At 40.9% G+C, this 18820-nt stretch overlaps 1 protein-coding gene and 1 non-coding gene across 9 annotated transcripts in view; both read left to right on the top strand.

Annotated features, from left to right (window-relative positions):
* Positions 1-18820, top strand: part of LRMDA (leucine rich melanocyte differentiation associated) — a 1782822-nt gene that overhangs the window by 1017610 nt on the left and 746392 nt on the right. The window lies entirely within an intron of this gene.
* Positions 12403-12507, top strand: LOC132351353 (U6 spliceosomal RNA). The gene has a single exon (XR_009498291.1). It is a non-coding gene; the product is annotated as a U6 spliceosomal RNA (small nuclear RNA).

The following is an 18820-nucleotide window of genomic DNA, read 5'->3' as shown; positions in this document are numbered from 1 at the left end:
ACACTGAATATATTTTAATCTGTTTCTTGATGATTCAAGAAAGCACTTCTGACTTTTTCAGTATTGCAGGCATCCTGCAATGATGAGCATCAATTATCAGAGTACTAGTGAAGCATGAAAATGATGGTTAATTGGAGATATCCAGTTGAAAGAAAGCAGAGCGATACTGTATTTACAGAATGTAGTGCTTTTAGTACAGATAAATAAAGGTGCAGCACAATCAGTGGTGTGATTTTTGCATAGCCCCTTTGTTATTATGGACCTGCATATTCTGAAAGTCTTTATCCCCTATATACTGATTTCACGTGTTCTGTCATTTTCAGCACTTATGTTAGACCTTGTTTTGATGTTTGCAGTCCTATAAATATTGTTTAGGTACGTGATGCAATTTTCTCCCTGTTGGAATCTCATAGCAAAAGATCTGATCTCTGTAACCTGAACTAACGCAAGCAGAGTTTAGGTGTACTGCACCAATGGCTTCATAGATGACCTGCTTGGTTACAGATTATGAATGCCATTTAAAGAAAGCAGGAGGTGGCTCCTGAGTGTCTAGTAAACTTCAACAGCCACCTGAGAGATACCTCTGTGTGACCGCATAAAATGGAAATAAAGAATGGCACATAACCCATTGACTATGCACTTTCTCACCCGCTGAGAGCAAAACGCAATCCAATGCAATTTTAGTACTTACATGCCTCTGGGGAAAATAGACCCCTAAAAATCTCCAAGTGCAGCACTGGAAAAATTCCTTAAATTTGTGCTATGCTTGATATTATAAAACCCAAGGAACCTTAGACTTTCTCCTTGAGTGAAATGGACTGGGAATTTTGTTTTGTTATATTATCCACCAAGCATAATGATAATGGGTCACATGCAATTTAGGAAAAAATTAAGTCTAATAAGAAAAATCTCTAATAAATACTAACAGCATCTTATTGGTATTTCATTGGTCTAACCTTCCTATTAATATTTGTTTTTACATATTAAAAGATCTGTAATACGTTGGAAATGAAGAGGACAGTAAAAATTAAAATAAGCATTCTTATAATATACATGGTACAAATGTTTGCATGCCTCTTCCCTCAGGCAGGTACTAGGAGGGATGGTACATAAAAGGGAGTGGTACTAGGATATAACAGGAGATTCTTGATTTTAGATGTGTTGAGCAGTAAAAATGCTCACTGTAGGGGGTGGACCCCCGTCATTAACCAGGAATGCAACCCATTCGGTGAAAACCAGAATTCAGCCCTGAGGAAAGGACATGATTAATTACTTCCTCAAATCAGGCTTCCTCTGAGCTACTGGAGGAAGGTGGAGGAGCTTAGGGAACCTCTGGTACCCAAGCAGAAAGGTGGGGTGGGTCCCATATATTGTTAGCTACCCATCACAGACAATGTGGTAGGGTGGGGTAGGACTAGGGGAATGTATACAGGAAGCTCTCCTTATTAGATATGTGCTTCTCAAGCCTACATAAGAATCTCCTAGGGAACGTCCATAAGGTAAAGATGCTTGAACACCTACTTTCAGGGATTCTGATTCAGTGAGCCTGGGGTGATATCCTGGCTTCTGTTATTTTTAATGAGCTCTGATGATTCCTCTACACACAGCAATTGGAGGACCACTGCATTGATACTGAAGAGGAGTCCTCTCAGCCATGAGGTTTAAGAGAGTAGGGACTATTTCCAAACCCTGCTGACTAGTGGTGTGGCAGCCACAAATGTCTTATCATGTCAGGCCCTCAGTGGTTTATGAGAAGGACTAGGCAGCCTACAGGAGACTAAGAAGGATTTGCTGTCCAAGGCACTGTACTGTGTGCAGAAATGGCACGGGTCCCTGTCCTTAAGAAACTTATAATTTGGGTGGAGATAGCAGACAAAATGCAGTGAAGTGTTACAAGTGCTGTGAAACTGGGGGACACTAAGTGCTTGGTTATTAGGTGGAGGGTGGCATAAGTCAACGTAAGGCTTGAACGAAGGGCTGACAGTGGATGTAGAGAAGATGTCTTCAGAGGAATGGTGCTGAGAAGTTTGAGTACGTTGGTGGTATCCACTGGCAGGTTGTAAGTGGTGAGTAGGAGGGACGAGCATGAGATGACTTCCAGGTTTTTGGCCTGAGTGCTTTTGTGGAAGATGGAGCCATTTCTGGGGAATGGCATTTGGGAGGAACAGATTCAGGGGAACATGTTGAATGTGAGATGTCTGTGCCTGCCAGTGGAGATGCTCTAAATCATGGGTCAGCAAACTTTTGCTATAAAGGGCCAGAGAGTAAGTGTTTTAGGCTTTGGAAGCCAGATGGTCATTGCTGTGACTACTCAGCTCTGTCTGTCATTGTAGCATGACAGTATTTGTAGGCAATAAGTAAGCAAACAGGGATGGCTGTGTTCCAATAAAACTGTGTTTACTAAAGCGAGTGGCAGGCTAGATTGGGCCCATGGGCTGTAGCTTTAAGTGTAAGTGTGAATAGCAGATACAGGTAGAGACGTATTGATTCCTGTATGTCTATGTACGTAGTGTCTTTCTCTGTAGCCATAGAATCTCACCTAATCTATACACACACTGCATTTCATGGTTATTTTGAACAAAGAATTTTCAAACTATCCAAAAATTGCTCAGTGAATATCTATAAAAAAATTACATTTGGAAATGTGAATTAAAACTGTGAAATAATACAAAGGAAAAATATTAAAAGCAGCAAGGAAAAACGACAAATAACATACAAGGGACTCCCCATCAGGTTAACAGCTGATCTTTCAGCAGAAACTCTGCAAGTCAGAAGGGAGTGGCAGGGCATATTTAAAGTGATATGGGAAAGGGAAAAACCTACAACCAAGATTACTCTACCCAGCAAGGATCTCATTCAGATTCGACAGAGAAATTAAAAACCTTTACAGGTAAGCAAAGCTAAGAGAATTCAGCACAACCAAACCAGCTTTACAACAAATGCTAAAGGAACTTCTCTAGGCAGGAAACACAAGAAAAGGAAAAGACCTACAATAACAAACCTGAAACAATTAAGAAAATGGTAATAGGAACATACATATCGATAATTACCTTAAATGTAAATGGATTAAATGCTCCCACCAAAAGACATAGCCTGGCTGAATGGATACAAAAACAAGACCCATATATATGCTGTCTACAAGAGACCCACTTCAGACCTAGGGACACATACAGACTGAAAGTGAGGGCATGGAAAAACATATTCCATGCAAATGGAAATCAAAAGAAACCTGGAGGAGCAATTCTTATATCAGACAAAATAGACTTTAAAATAAAGACTATTACAGGAGACAAAGAAGGACCCTACATAATGATCAAGGGATCAATCCAAGAAGAAGATATAACAATTGTAAATATTAATGCACCCAATACAGGAGCACCTAAATACTTAAGGCAAATGCTAACAGCCATAAAAGGGGAAATTGGCAGTAACACAATCATAGTAGGGGACTTTAATACCCCACTTTCACCAATGGACAGATCATCCAAACTGAAAATGAAGAAGGAAACACAAGCTTTAAATGATACATTAAACAAGATGGACTTATTGATATTTATAGGACATTCCATCCAAAAACAACAGAATACACCTTCTTCTCAAGTGCTCATGGAACATTCTCCAGGATAGACCATATCTTGAGTCACAAATCAAGCCTTGGTAAACTTAAGAAAATTGAAATCATATCAAATATCTTTTCAGACCACAACGCTATGAGACTACATATCAATTATAGGAAAAAATCTATACAAAATGCAAATTCATGGAGGCTAAACAATACACTACTAAATAACCAAGAGATCACTGAAGAAATCAAAGAGGGAATCAAAAAATACCTAGAAACAAATGACAGTGAAAACACGATGACCCAAAACCTATGGGATGCAGCAAAAGCAGTTCTAAGAGGGAAGTTTATAGCAATACAGTCCTACCTCAACAAACAAGAAACATCTCAAATAAATAACCTAATCTTACACCTAAAGCAATTAGAGAAAGAAGAACAAAAAAACCCCCAAAGTTAGCAGAAGGAAAGAAATCATAAAGATCAGATCAGAAATAAATGAAAAAGAAATGAAGGAAATGATAGCAAAGATCAATAAAACTAAAAGCTGGTTCTTTGAGAAGATAAACAAAAATTGATAAACCATTAGCCAGACTCATCAAGAAAAATTGTAGAACACTCAAATCAATAGAATTAGAAACGAAAAAGGGGAAGTAACAACTGACACTACAGAAATACAGAGGCTCATGAGAGATTACTACAAACAAGTATATGCCAATAAAATGGACAACCTGGAAGAAATGGACAAATTTTTAGAAAAGCACAACCTTCCGAGACTGTACCAGGAAGAAATAGAAAATATAAACAGACCAATCACAAGCACTGAAATTGAGACTGTGATTAAAAATCTTCCAACAAACAAAAGCCCAGGACCAGATGGCCTCACAGGTGAATTCTATCAAAGATTTAGAGAAGAGCTAACACCTATCCTTCTCAAACTCTTCCAAAATATAGCACAGGGAGGAACACTCCCAAACTCATTCTATGAGTCCACCATCACCCTGATACCAAAACCAGACAAAGACGTCACAAAGAAAGAAAACTACAGGCCAATATCACTGATGAACATAGATGCAAAAATCCTCTACAAAATACTAGCAAACAGAGTCCAACAACACATTAAAAGGATCATACACCATGATCAAGTTGGGTTTATCTCAGGAATGCAAGGATTCTTCAGTATATGCAAATCAATCAATGTGAAACACCATATTAACAAATTGAAGGAGAAAAACCATATGATCATCTCAATAGATGCAGAAAAAGCTTTTGACAGAATTCAACACCCATTTATGATAAAAACACTCCAGAAAGTAGGCATAGAGGGAACTTACCTCAACATAATAAAGGCCATATATGACAAACCCACAGCCAACATCATTCTCAATGGTGAAAAACTGAAACCATTTCCTCTAAGATCAGGAACAAGACAAGGTTGCCCACTGTCACCACTATTCTTCAACATAGTTTTGGAAGTCTTAGCCACAGCAATCAGAGAAGAAAAAGAAATAAAAGTAATCCAAATCAGAAAAGAAGAAGTAAAGGTGTCACTGTTTGCAGATGACATGATACTATACATAGAGAATCCTAAAGATGCTACCAGAAAACTACTAGAGCTAATCAATGAATTTGGTAAAGTAGCAGGATACAAAATTAATGCACAGAAATCTCTCGCATTCCTATACACTAATGATGAAAAATCTGAAAGAGAAGATAAAGAAACACCCCGATTTACCATTGCAACAAAAAAAATAAAATACCTAGGAATAAACCTACCTAAGGAGACAAAATACCTGTATGCAGAAAACTATAAGACCCTGATGAAAGAAAGTACAGATGATACAAACAGATGGAGAGATATACCATGTTCTTGGATTGGAAGAATCAACATTGTGAAAATGACTATACTACCCAAAGCGATCTACAGATTCAATGCAATCCCTATCAAACTACCAATGGCATTTTTCACAGAACTAGAACACAACATTTCACAATTTGTATGGAAACACAAAAGACCCAGAATAGCCAAAGCAATCTTGAGAAAGAAAAACGGAGCTGGAAGAATCAGGCTCCTGGTCTTCAGACTATACTACACAGCTACAGTAATCAAGACAGTATGGTACTAGCACAAAAACAGAAATATAGATCAATGGAACAGGATAGAAAGCCCAGAGATAAACCCACGCACATATGGTCACCTTATTTTTGATAAAGGAGGCAAGAATATACAATGGAGAAAAGACAGCTTCTTCAATAAGTGGTGCTGGGAAAACTGGACAGCTACATGTAAAAGAATGAAATGAGAACACTCCCTAACACCATACACAAAAATAAACTCAAAATGGATTAAAGACCTAAATGTAAGGCCAGACACTATAAAACCCTTAGAGGAAAACATAGGCAGAACACTCTATGACATAAATCACAGCAAGATCCTTTTTGACCCACCTCCTAGAGAAATGGAAATAAAAACAAAAATAAACAAGTGGGACCTAATGAAACTTAAAAGCTTTTGCACAGCAAAGGAAACCATAAACAAGATGAAAAGACCACCCTCAGAATGGGAAAAAATATTTGCAAATGAAGCAACTGACAAAGGATTAATCTCCAAAATGTACAAGCAGCTCATGCAGCTCAATATCAAAAAAACAAACAACCCAATCCAAAAATGGGCAGAAGCCCTAAATAGACATTTCTCCAAAGAAGATATACAGATTGCCAACAAAAACACGAAAGGATGCTCAACATCACTAACCATTAGAGAAATGCAAATCAAAACTACAATGAGGTATCACCTCACACCAGTCAGAATGGCCATCATCAAAAAATCTACAAACAGTAAATGCTGGAGAGGGTGTGGAGAAAAGGGAACCCTCTTGCACTGTTGGTGGGAATGTATTTTGATGCAGCCACTATGGAGAACAGTATGGAGGTTCCTTAAAAAACTAAAAATAGAACTGCTATAAGACCCAGCAATCCCACTCCTGGGCATATACCCTGAGAAAACCATAATTCAAAGAGTCATGGACCACAATGTTCATTGCAGCTCTATTTACAATAGCCAGGACACGGAAGCAACCTAAGTGTCCATCGAGAGATGAATGGATAAAGAAGATGTGGCACACATATACAATGGAAGGTTACTCAGCCATAAAGAGAAATGAAATTGAATCATTTGTAATGAGATGGATGGACCTAGAGTCTGTCATACAGAGTGAAGTAAGTCAGAAAGAGAAAAACAAATACTGTATGCTAACACGTATATATGGAATCTAAAAAAAAAAAAAAAAAAAAAAAATTGGTTCTGAAGAACCTAGGGGCAGGACAGGAATAAAGATGCAGATGTAGAGAATGGACTTGAGGACACGGCGGGGGGGGGATGTGTAAGCTGGGACGAAGTGAGAGAGCGGCATGGACTTATATATACTACCAAATGTAAAATAGATAGCTAGTGGGAAGCAGCCGCATAGCACAGGGAGATCAGCTCAGTGCTTTTGTGACCACCTAGAAGGGTGGGATAGGGAGGGTGGGAGGGAGACGCAAGAGGAAGGAGATATGGGGATATATGTATATGTATAGCTGATTCACTTTGTTATAAAGCAGAAACTAACACACCATTGTAAAGCAATTATACTCCAATAAAGAAGTTAAAAAAAAAACAACTGTAAGATACTTTTTGTATTCACTGGTTCAGCAAAATTTAAGCAGTCTGGCAGTACCAACTGCTGTAAAGTTGTAGAGCAACAGAAATTCAGAAGTTATCTTGGTGGGATTGTGAATTAGTATATCTGCTTTGGAAAACAATCTGTTATTATCTGGTGAATTTAAATATATGCACACTCTAAGATCCAGCAATTCTGCTCCCCAAACTCTAACCCAGGAAAAGCTATTGTCTGTGCTCAAATCAATGTGAATGATATTCATAGCATTTTCTGTAGGAGGAAAACAAAACAAAATAAAGAAACAGACAAAAAAAAAAAACCCAAAAAACAAAAAACCTTGGAAACAACCCAAATGGTTCATTAAATAAAGTTGGGTAATTTCCCACATGGATGAATGTACAAAATTGGGAGAGAAGAAGCCTCTTTGAATGATTCTGTATGCTATCATTATAGACAGTTCAAAAATGCAAATTAAAGCACTATTTTAAAAGAGTCCTTACACTTGTGGCAGAACTATGAAGAAAACCATTGGTATTAAAAACTCAAAAATCACAGTTGCATTTACCATTGGTGGAAGGTAGAGGCAAAGAAATCTAATCTGGTAAAAACAACCCAAGAAATTTATTTGTCTCTAAGCTTGGTGATGAATATACAGATATTTTTAAAGTAATTGTTCTCAATACTTTACATATGTTTTATCTCTTCCTTTGTAATGGAGCAAGCATTGGATAATAATGAATGAGACAAAACCAAACTGTTACTGACTTACCAATTTTATATTTTCAAGAAGTAATTAAGGTAATTCTTCTCTAAAAAACAAATGTTAATTTTGGGGACTGACCTCTTATCTGACTTGGTGTCTTTCCCAGTGACTGAAGGCCAGCTGGCTTCCGGTGTTTCATCTGTGCAGAAGGCAGTGGGGACCAGGGATAGCACGGAGGAGGGAGGAGTGTCAGAAGGCAGGCTCCTATAGCTGCTGTAAGGGTCATTTGAGTTCCCTAGCTTAAGGAGAACAAGCATCGTCTTTGGCCTAGCGCAGAATGTGGTCAAATACCTCCCTGTCACTCAGCAAGTGATTCCACTGCTGTCTGTATATTATTCCAGTCATCTGGGTTTGCAGGGACCCTGTGTAGTGGTTTTGTGGCGTGGAAACTATGGCTACCTAGCTTTTTTCTTTCTTGAATATCACTTTGTAGTGTCATGATTACAAGGCTTGGAAGAAGATAGACTCTCTGTCCATTCCGAGTATAAATGGGCACTTGAGATGAAACCACCTAGTTAATTTCCCCTTGTTTCTGCAGGAGAATCTGAATCCAAACCACAGCACAACCTAGCCCCTAAATCTCTATTAAAAACTACCTTGGGTAGTCTGGCAAAGCTTTATTTAAAGTCAGCAGAGAATTATAAAGTCAAAAGTGAAAAATGGTGCAACAAGAAAGAATCAAAAAGATACTAGATCAGTTAAATGTAGTCAAAGGCAGTTTAGTGTGTTCTGGCACAAGTCCTTATTGATGCAAAGAATGTGATGTATCAGGGGTCGGCAAGAACATGTAGGAAATGAGGAATGAAGGATGCAGCTCCAAGCTTGACTGTGGGGCACCCACACAGGCTGTGAAGGATGTATTACTCTTCTTTTGTACTAGGAATTTCAGGGAGAATATTCTAATTATCCCAGTCTGGACATCTGTTCATTCCTTCTTGATGTTTTGTGTGTCTGTATATATATATATATATATATATATATATATATATATATATATATATATATATATATATATATATATATATATAAATTTGAATTTTTTTCTTTCATGGAGATAAGCCAAGCCAGAGGCTGCCTAAATTGGGTCAGACCAAGAAGGTAGGTACTCCTCATCAGTACTTGTTAGTATCCTAGTTTCTTTGGGGTCACCATTTTGATCTGCATTTTCATATCCCATTCCAACCTATGATTGCTTCTGCCTGATCTTCTCCAGCTCCTTTAATCAATATTAGCTAATCTGATTAGTAGTAACCACAGCTACCATTGTATGCAGCTGCCATGTCAAGGCACTGTATTAGGGCCTGTATATGCATTATCTCATGAATCCCACTAAAACCCTGCAAGGGAGCTCTTTGTAGCATACTGATTTTACAGATGAGACCAACTAAGGCTCAGAGACTCAGAACTCATTTGAGCTTACACACTGAGTAGCAGAAACAGGATTCACCAGGCCTGACGCCTAAGTGGGTGCTATGCTAGAAGGATTGCTTCTTTAACCTCATCAACAGTGGTGGGGGAGGACCATACCTCTAGAGAACGTAGTTGCAGTACAGGGTGGTATGAAGAATGAGACCAATGTTTGAATCCTCACCTTACCACTTGGTGGCTTTGTGACTTTGGGCAAGTTACTTGACTCCTCTGTATCTCCCTCTCTGGAAAATGGGTATAAGAGTAATGCCTACCTTAGTAAAGTTGTTGTGAGGATTGTATGAGTTCATATAAACAAACTGTTTCAAAGCGTTCCTGGCCCATAGTAAGTGCTGTATACATGTATGTTATTATTGTAGTTGATGACACTTCTGTTATTAGTGTGATCACTGTTGTTATTGTTCTTGTTTTTGATATGTCTTCTGGAGACAGGATGCCTTCCCGGAGAGAAATGGGATTGGCTAAAGGGGAAGTGAAGGGTCAGTCCCTGTGGCAGGTCCGTGGGATGGATGTTCGTGGGCAAGGCACTCAGTACCCTGCCAATCTTACCTTGTGGGGGGCCATGTCCACTTTTGGTAGACTCCTTTGTCACAAATGAAGTGGCTGTGGAAGGTCAAATGAGGAAACTGGATTCCTTGGATATGCCTCTTGGGTACTTGTTCATTCAGAATCAGGTTCTGGGGCACCCGCCTTTCTTTCCCATCTACAGATTGACTCCAGGAGAAAGGAAGAGAGGTTTGGAGACTTCCTTAGTTCTAGCAGGTCTTATCTTATCTCAGTTGTAGATTCAGGAGGAATGATTGGTTTAATATAAATGTTTTAGAGGATCTGAAAGAGATTAGAGAAACCTAATTCCAGAGCATAAAGGCAGGACAGGAGGGAACCATTAATCTCATGGACATTCAATTCCCTAAGAAATTTTGGGGGAGTGACCAGAAACAAGCCAGGCCATATGCTGTCCATTTGCAATCCTCCAAGCTGTGGACTTTTTTTTTTTTTTTTTTTTTTTTTCCGACGGATTGAGGCCAATGCCATTGCCTCATTTGGATGGTTCTTAAACTTGAAAAGGAACTGAAAGGTTGAGGCTTGCATGCAGAGTCGAAACAGATGATTTGACGAAAGTAGTCCTGACAAACACCAGGGCTCTCCTGATTGTCAGAAACAGTCTGATGATGACACGTTCGAAGCTTCCCAGACTGGCTTGCATTTTGGTAAATAGGAACAATCAGGGAAGACATAGTTATGCTGTGGAGAGTTCTGAGACATGGAGAGAACAAGTTAATTGTTCAGCCTCAACTGAGACCTTTCACTCAAGTCATTAATCACAGTGCACCGTCTGGAGCCTTGGCCCCGAAGTTCGATTCTTTAGGCTGGTCTCCCACTCCAGATGAAGGCTCATTCCAGGTGCTGGCCATTTGTGTTTCCCTCCAACTGGACTGATTTATGGACCCAGAGATGTTTCCTGGTTTTTCCAAATTCTGTTCCATGACTTTGTAATAAAGGGGACATGTGATTTCTGGTTTTGTGCAGATCCTCAGTTTTAACATCCCTAATACCAAAGATTTTTTCAATTAGTCTGTGGCCTGCCTTCTGTGACCTAGAGGGTAGAAATGCTGTTCTGTGTTTTGAGTATCAAAGTGAAGACTTTTAGAGACTCTCTTATTTCTTCCCCCCTTGGCTAGAGTTGAAGATGTGCAAGTCCTGCACAAGGCTTTGTTCCTGCATTCAACATCTCGATGCATATTAAGACTTGGGAAACCAAAAACAGCTTACCACAGCCATTAGAATTATCCCCATCCCGCCCCAACACATATGGTTCAGGGTATAATATCAGGCCTTCCACACTTGGACCAGGTCTCCAGTGACAGCGTAAGCCAATATTGAAGACTTCACAAGAGAATCTGAGTGTCAGAGGAGGACAATGTAATGTTGAGGCTAAACAGGGCACTGCCGAGTGTTACCTGTTTGACTGAAAGGTAAACCCAATCTGAGCTGATAAGGGGCAACAGATCCCTTGGGAGTTGTCCCAAGTGGCAGAAATGTGTCACAGGAAAGTAATTGGAAATTGATATTTGACATATCTCTGGGTTACTTTTTATTCCTGATAACACCAAAGGGTTTGGCTAAGAGTCACAAGTGACTAATACATGAAATCCTGCAGTCCAAGGCTGAAATACGATCTCTTCTTTGTTGCAAGTAAGCAGCTGCTTTCTGATCCTTTGTTTCCTAACTAGCGCTTAGAGCGCAGAGGCCCATGGGCTTAGTTTGGGTGAAATGAATGGTGAATATAGGCAACCCTGCCTATCAATACTTCTCTGAAAGGAAGTCATCACTGGCAGTGGAGTACTGTCCTTAAAATTCAACTCAATTTAACAGGTACTTGTTCAAAGCCTACTATGGGTTTTATATTGTGTTGTGTGCCATGGGACATACAAAATAAATATCAAATATGGCCTTTGCCCTCAAGGAACTTATAGGCTCCTGGGAAGGATGATGTGTTTATGAAACACATTTTACATGGTAAGATAAGATATCACGTGTGTGCCAAAGTGAGTAGAACCTGGAGTAATTACAACAGGGATTCAGAAAAAGGAGAGTAGGGTAGACTAGAGTTGTCAGGGAAGGCTTTATGGATGAGGTGGGACAAAGACATCAATATCCCAAACCCAGAACTCGCCCTTAAAGGAACTGCAAGGAGCACAGGATCAGGTTGCCAAGAGATTATGGAGCCCCCTTTAAGTGAAAGTAAATGTGTTCAATATGAGGATGGATAATTTAGTTCAATAAATATTTATTGAGTACATGCTTTGTGCCAACAACTGTATCTGATGAGGTAAGGAATGAATAATCCCTACGAAGAACACATGTGGGTAATTCTCAGATGCTACTTTCTCTTAACCTAGATATTTAAAGTTATTGCTGGTCTGCGTGATTCCAAAACCTGTGATTTTTACCACTTATCACTCTCTCTCTCAAAAAGACTTTCCCATGCTTGCTTCAGCAACACATGTACTAAAATTGGAACAACACAGAAAAGATTAGTGTGGCTTTTGCGCAAGGATGACATGCAAATTCTTGAAGCATTCTATATTAAAAAAAAAAAAAAAAAGAAGTTGACCTCGTCCAAGATATCTTTGGGTTGAGGAACTGAGTCTTATTTTTTCGTGTCGTGGGGGAGTGACCTGTACAACTTCATAAGTTGTTTACAGTGTGAAGTGTTGCATGAATGCTGATTGTGACAGGAAGGGACACTGAGTTAGCATTTGAATAGCCCCAAATTATTGGGTTAGGGAGTATTTGGAATAGCATTTGAAAAGTCTGAACCTGGCCCAAACTCATGATCATAAGCAGAGCCCAAGCTCTCTGAAGATCAAGTTTTCTTGGAATTTCCATTATTCCCCTTGACAGTTGCTTTGGAAACCCAATTAGAAGGGTCTTCCATCATTAGCGTTTGAGATAGTCTTGCACTGGGCTCTTTGGCACTAATGAATTTTGAACTTGGCACTACCCAGATATATAGGTTAAGTCACTAGCAAAATGAGGAAATCAATTATTTGTTCACTTCCTAAGGTACAGGTATAACTAGGCAATTGCAGATTGGTCTGGAAAGAAAGTCAGGATGACAATGGTGGTGGCAGTGGTGGTCGTCATGGACATGGTAATCATTATTCCAAATATCCACATAATTTTTAAATAATATAACCACAGAACATTAGTAAACCCTGGAAAGAATCTAAGATATCAAGCATCGAGGCACAGAGGTGTCAGAGTTTATTTAGCTAAGCAATACCAGAAGAGGACTAGAAAATCCCCCTTTCTAGCTAGCAATCATTCTCATACCACAATGAGACCCCTGTTTTGTAACCCCTGCGTTTCTGCCATCCATGTGACTGCTTTTTGAAGCTCATTTAGGTACCAAATTTAAATGGAATTCTGAGAAAACTTTTTTTTTTTTTTTTAATTTGGAGAGACAGGTGGAAGGAAAAGCTAGAAGAAATTTGAAAACGCTCTTGATTCCTGTCATTTTCCTTAGTATTCAGCCACTCTCTTCATCTGAGAGGTTCATTCTGGCCCCCATGGGTTAGATACACACACATGTGCTCGCTCACTCATCTGTATGCCTGTGTATATATTGATATGCATTCCTCTTCATCATCTGTAGGCATTTTACAAATAATGGCTTGTGTGTGTGTGTGTTTTATCATCTTATTTTTAAAATGAAAATGACAACTTCAAAATTCTTTGCAGAAATAGTTCTTTTATGGTTAAAAAAAAAAAAAATTCCAGTATGTAGGCCAGGGTCATCTTTGGGTCACAAAATTCCACGGAGGGAGTTGGCATGGGGAGGGTATAAGCAGTGGCTTTGGAATTTTTGTTCTTCCATTCTGGGGCACATGGGCCAAGTTGGTCACAAAGAAGTTAAGTTAGTGGGGAGCTAGTGAAATAGTCAAATGAGAAAAGTAGAACAAGGTTGAGAGTGCAAACAAAGAAATGGCAGGATGTAGAAAGAGACAAGAGGAGGTATGGATACCCTCCCCACCTCTTCCAACGTCCTTCTCATCTGTGAGGTCATCACTGGGCTGGGGGTGGGGTTGAGAGTATAAAAGGGGCTGAAACTTTTGAGTTGGAACTTTTGTTTTTGATGAGGCTGTCTTGGGAGTTTTCTTCTTGAATAGAGCCAAGGGGATTTTGTAGAGCTAGGGGCATCAGAGTGGGACTCAGAAGAGAGGAGATAGACCATTGGAAACCTGATCTAGGTCCTAGGTTTAAGGATGAGAAAGTACTACAGGGTTTCTATAAACCAAGGGGGCAAGTCAGCAGGATCAAAATCGAGCCTAGGCTCCACTCACCAAACTCTGTGTCTGTAGCTGCATCTACCCAGCTGGATGGCTTTTTTGCAATCATCCAAAGCACTGTCTAGAACAGCATAACCCCCGGATATGGAAATCTTAAACTTTCTTCTAGTTTGTCCAGGCCTATGAGGAAAGTGCTCTTAATGTACTTTCCCTTGGCTGAGCATGGACAGTGAGGAAGCCCGGTGGCTCCCTGAGCAGACTGGCTGCAGAAACTACCCTCTCTGATGGGCAGGGGAGGTGTAAAACGGAAGTGACCAGAGGGTCATCTATTTCACCCTCTTGAGGAGGGAGCCACAAAGCCTAGGGTGTGGAGACCCAAATTTCCAGACTTTTCCCACCTCCAATCTCCGTTTAGGAAGGTTACAAGTAAGCCTGGCCTTAGTGGTTCCTTCTTTCCCCGTCTACAAATGTGGTATCATAATTATTGTGCACCTCCTTGTGCTTGGTGTCACGGGGCGTGAGGCCTCAGTTGACTTTGAGGAGCTTAGAGGCCATTGTGGAAACAGGAAAGACAAGCACAATCGTGCCAGTTGATGTGTGTACAGAGCCTGCTTGACAACAGCTAGAGAGCCTTGACAAATCAGAGACCGCCATCACATACGGAGAGGTGCGCCCACCTTCACCTCGGTGGCTGTTTCTTCTTATTGAAGAATGAGAACAGTGAATGGCCTAAAACAAGCTAAAAGCAAATCCTTAGACTTTGTTCATTTTACGACCACAATACTTGGTGGTATTATCGGTCAAGGCCCTGGCATTCCTTATAGGAGAAATGCCAGATATGAAGCCACTGAATGTTCATTCACCTGCTTTAAGTTCTTTCAGAAATAACCTGATTTACAGAAGAATGCGGAATCGTAACTGTCAACCAAGATGTCATTGTCACTTTAGGATGTCCAGAAACAAAGGGATATTATATCCTTTGTTATTGGAGCACCACAGATGCCAAATTATGCACAGGGCCCCCTCTTGGCATTGAGTGCGTGTGAACCTAGAGGCAACCAAACTCTGATTTCAGAAGGATGTTGCCTCTGGTGGTGTTCTCACCTGACTCTCTCCCTGGAGCTGTAGGAGAAAGCATGGCCCTCCTACCTCCCCTGCATCTGGATGGAGCGGCAGACAGCAAGAGGCATGCAAGTCATAGAAATGGTAGGAGGCTTGGGGTAGACTCTTCTCAGCCTCCACCTAGGGAGCTTGACAAGGGTACCATTAAAGGGGTGGAGAAATAATTCATAACTTTTGGTTTTGTCTGCACATAGGCATATTCCATCAGGTGCTTGGTTCAAAACATGAATATTTGATTAATACAGAATCAGGCATCTGGAACAGAGAGCAGTGGAATTTGGGGTTTGAGTAGGACTTAAATGTCGTTCATTTTAACCACAGCTGTCTGCATGCACATAGTAGGCATTGGAAATATTGGTTGATTAGATTTTCTTTGATTGGAATAATGTGGTTGCTTGGTTTTGAGTCCAGATGTTTGGCATCCAGCCAGGGTTGTGTGCTCTGCATCTGTCATCAACCTTCCACCACGGAGATGGTTGGCAAGGGGCAGCATGGACCAGTGAGCGCAGCAGGAGGTGAGCAGTGAGTGAGCAAGCGAAGCTTCATCTTCCGCCCCCCATCGCTCCCCATCGCTCACATTACCGCCTGAACCATCCCCCCCCCCCACCCGCTGCCAGTCCGTGGAAAAATTGTCTTCCACAAAACTGGTTCCTGGTGCCAAAAAGGTTGGGGACCGCTGCTATAGGTGGCCTGTGGAGCTGGCTAGCTGCAGAAACTGTCCTCCACACCCCCATTTTCCCCAGAGTCATGATGGCTGTATTTTATGGCAGAGAACATTGGCGTCCCAGCTAACAGACCACAGCAGTGCTGATGACAAGGGCTTGAGCAGCCACGTATTCATCCATTCTATTGGTCATTGCAAACGTGTTGAGGACAGGTCTGTTAGTTCCCAGCACTGACCTGGAAGCTGAGGAGGAAATATGAGAAGACCCGTGGTAGGGGAAGTAGAAGTTTAAAAGGTTAGTGGGAATGCGAGACCTTCATTAACTCCTAGGGAACAATGACAGGACGAGTGGTTCCATTAGCGCTAATGTCATGTGCAGCAGAGGGGAAAGGATGCTATATGGTAGGATACACGGTACACTAGACCTGAGTCTGCATTTCAGATCTGCCTCATAACTCCAGCATATGGCTTTAAGCTCCAGACTCAATTCCCCGCCCTGTAAAACAAAGAGAATGTCCCAGGTTATTCTTCAGATCCACCCTTCTGTGATACTTTGATTAGGAATTTTGAGATCTTCATTTTCCCATAATTTAATGTCCCCAATGACTTAGAACTTACTACTTTCATAGATAATCAAGTAGACTTCTAATATGCTAAGGACCCTAGGAATGAAAAGTAGCAAAAGAAGGTATAGACTATGCCCTAACGTATTGGTTAAAAGACAGCAGCAGTTGAATCTGTGAAGATCCGTTTTGGATAAAAATATAAAGATTTGTTATGGTTGGGAATGGAGCTCTTGTTCAAAGTGAAACAGTAGCAAGTATTACCTTTCTTCATGGATCACATCCTTGGTTCAGTTATTTATCTCAGGACTAAGAGCATCTTGTTGCCCTTGAGTTGGTCCACACACTGCCTTGGTTCATCATTATTGGTATGGCAGCCTTATTAGTAGGTACCAGAAGACAACTGCTGCCAGTGTTAAAGGTGATTTCTCTTCATCCCACCCAAGACACATGGGCTGTATTTTTGTGGGTAGTTGAGAAACTAGAGATAGGATCATTAATCCGGAACTGAACCCAGAAAGTAGTATTGGTAGAAGTTATACTCCTGTCTAGCTGAAAGATAGATTCACTACCTAGGTGGTTCCCAGTCTCTTTTTTAAATTAATTAATTAATTTATTTATTTTTGGCTGTGTTGGGTCCCCATTTCTGTGCAAGGGCTTTCTCTAGTTGCGGCGAGCGGGGGCCACTCTTCATCGCGGTGTGCGGGCCTCTCACTATTGTGGCCTCTCTTGTTGCGGAGCACAGGCTCCAGACGCGCAGGCTCAGTAGTTGTGGCTCACGGGCCCAGCTGCTCCGCGGCATGTGGGATCCTCCCAGACCAGGGCTCGAACCCGTGTCCCCTGCATTGGCAGGCAGATTCTCAACCACTGCGCCACCAGGGAAGCCCCAGTCTCTTTTGACTTCGTGGAGTGAGACCAAGTACGTTACCCGTATAAAGGACAAAGCATAAAAGTCATTGGGAACCTCTCACTTGCATGTAGTACTGTATTGCTTTCTGAGAGGTTTATAACAATTATTAACCAACTTGATCATCCCCCACAATAATCCAATGAGATCAGTATTATATTACTAAATGACAAGAGGAAACTGAGGTCTAAGTATATTGATGGGGTTAGCCGTTTCTCACAGGACGGTTTTGATGGATGCTGGAAAATGTTCCACCCTGAAGCTGCACAGAATGCTCTCTCCACAGTTGAACTTATTCTATAGGTTAAGGCCTGCCTGATTCTGTGCACTCCTTGTTCAAATACATATACCCCTGGGAAAGAAGTCACATCAAGCTTACTATCACTTAAGTAATGCCTGAATGTTTTTTTTTAACAGTCATTTTCCTCTGACATAGTTGAGCACAGAATACTAGTCTGTTAAAATTAGGATAAGTGCAAGAGGACCGGGATAGATTTGGGTTTGGGAAGTTTGTTTGGAGCAACCATCCTAAAGGGGTTATGATAATGAGGACCTCAGGACTCCAATTCTGAATGAGGGGAGTCCCCAAGTAGGGAATAGTGATACTGGGTGTGGAGCAAAGAAGACGATGAAAGCAGAGTGACTATTCACATTTCGGGTTTGGTTGGTCTCTCTGTGTTGGACCCACCCTTGGTAAGCGGGGTGACATTGTGATGGATGGGGTCAAAGCCATCTGCTATTACTGGCCAAATACCTGGCTTTGGGCTTTGGTCCATTTCATATGCTCTCTTATTCTGCTAACTACTTAAGGCAGAAAAAAATCATTCCCCTGTTCGACTCCAGTATGTGCCAGTTGAAACTGAAATCTTCATACTGAGCAAATGTACCAGAGAACACTCTATAAACTTAATGAGGGAGATGAAGAGATATACACCAGAAACCTAGAAAATTTAAAACTGATGAGGTTATGACTATTGAATGTTTAGTTAAATTGTTGACACTGACAGGATGTGGCTGAGGAAATCTACCATCCGTTTTCTCCTTGTCTCAGTGATAATGGTTCCTTGGTGTGCTCTTCCCAGTTAACAAAAATATTCCCAAAAGTTAAATGCAGGGAGAAGTGACATAAGAAATACTTTTATTATCTCTGCTCTTCTGGGAGTTCCCTCCAGGCACATTATTTAAAGCAGGACTTCTCCCAACTGGCAAATGAGTTTGGAGGGAAGGACTCACGGGTTCAGAGGTTACTGAAGAGCCTCCTGAGATGGGAGCCTCCTAACCCCTGTGCTTGCAGACGTGCCCCCAGCAAACCCATCGAGCACGATGCTGCCCTTGTCTTCCCCAAATACCTCTTCT

This window comes from Balaenoptera ricei, chromosome 16 (assembly GCF_028023285.1).
Source record: "Balaenoptera ricei isolate mBalRic1 chromosome 16, mBalRic1.hap2, whole genome shotgun sequence".
Taxonomy (NCBI): domain Eukaryota; kingdom Metazoa; phylum Chordata; class Mammalia; order Artiodactyla; family Balaenopteridae; genus Balaenoptera; species Balaenoptera ricei.
This window is presented reverse-complemented; position numbering and strand designations above follow the sequence as displayed.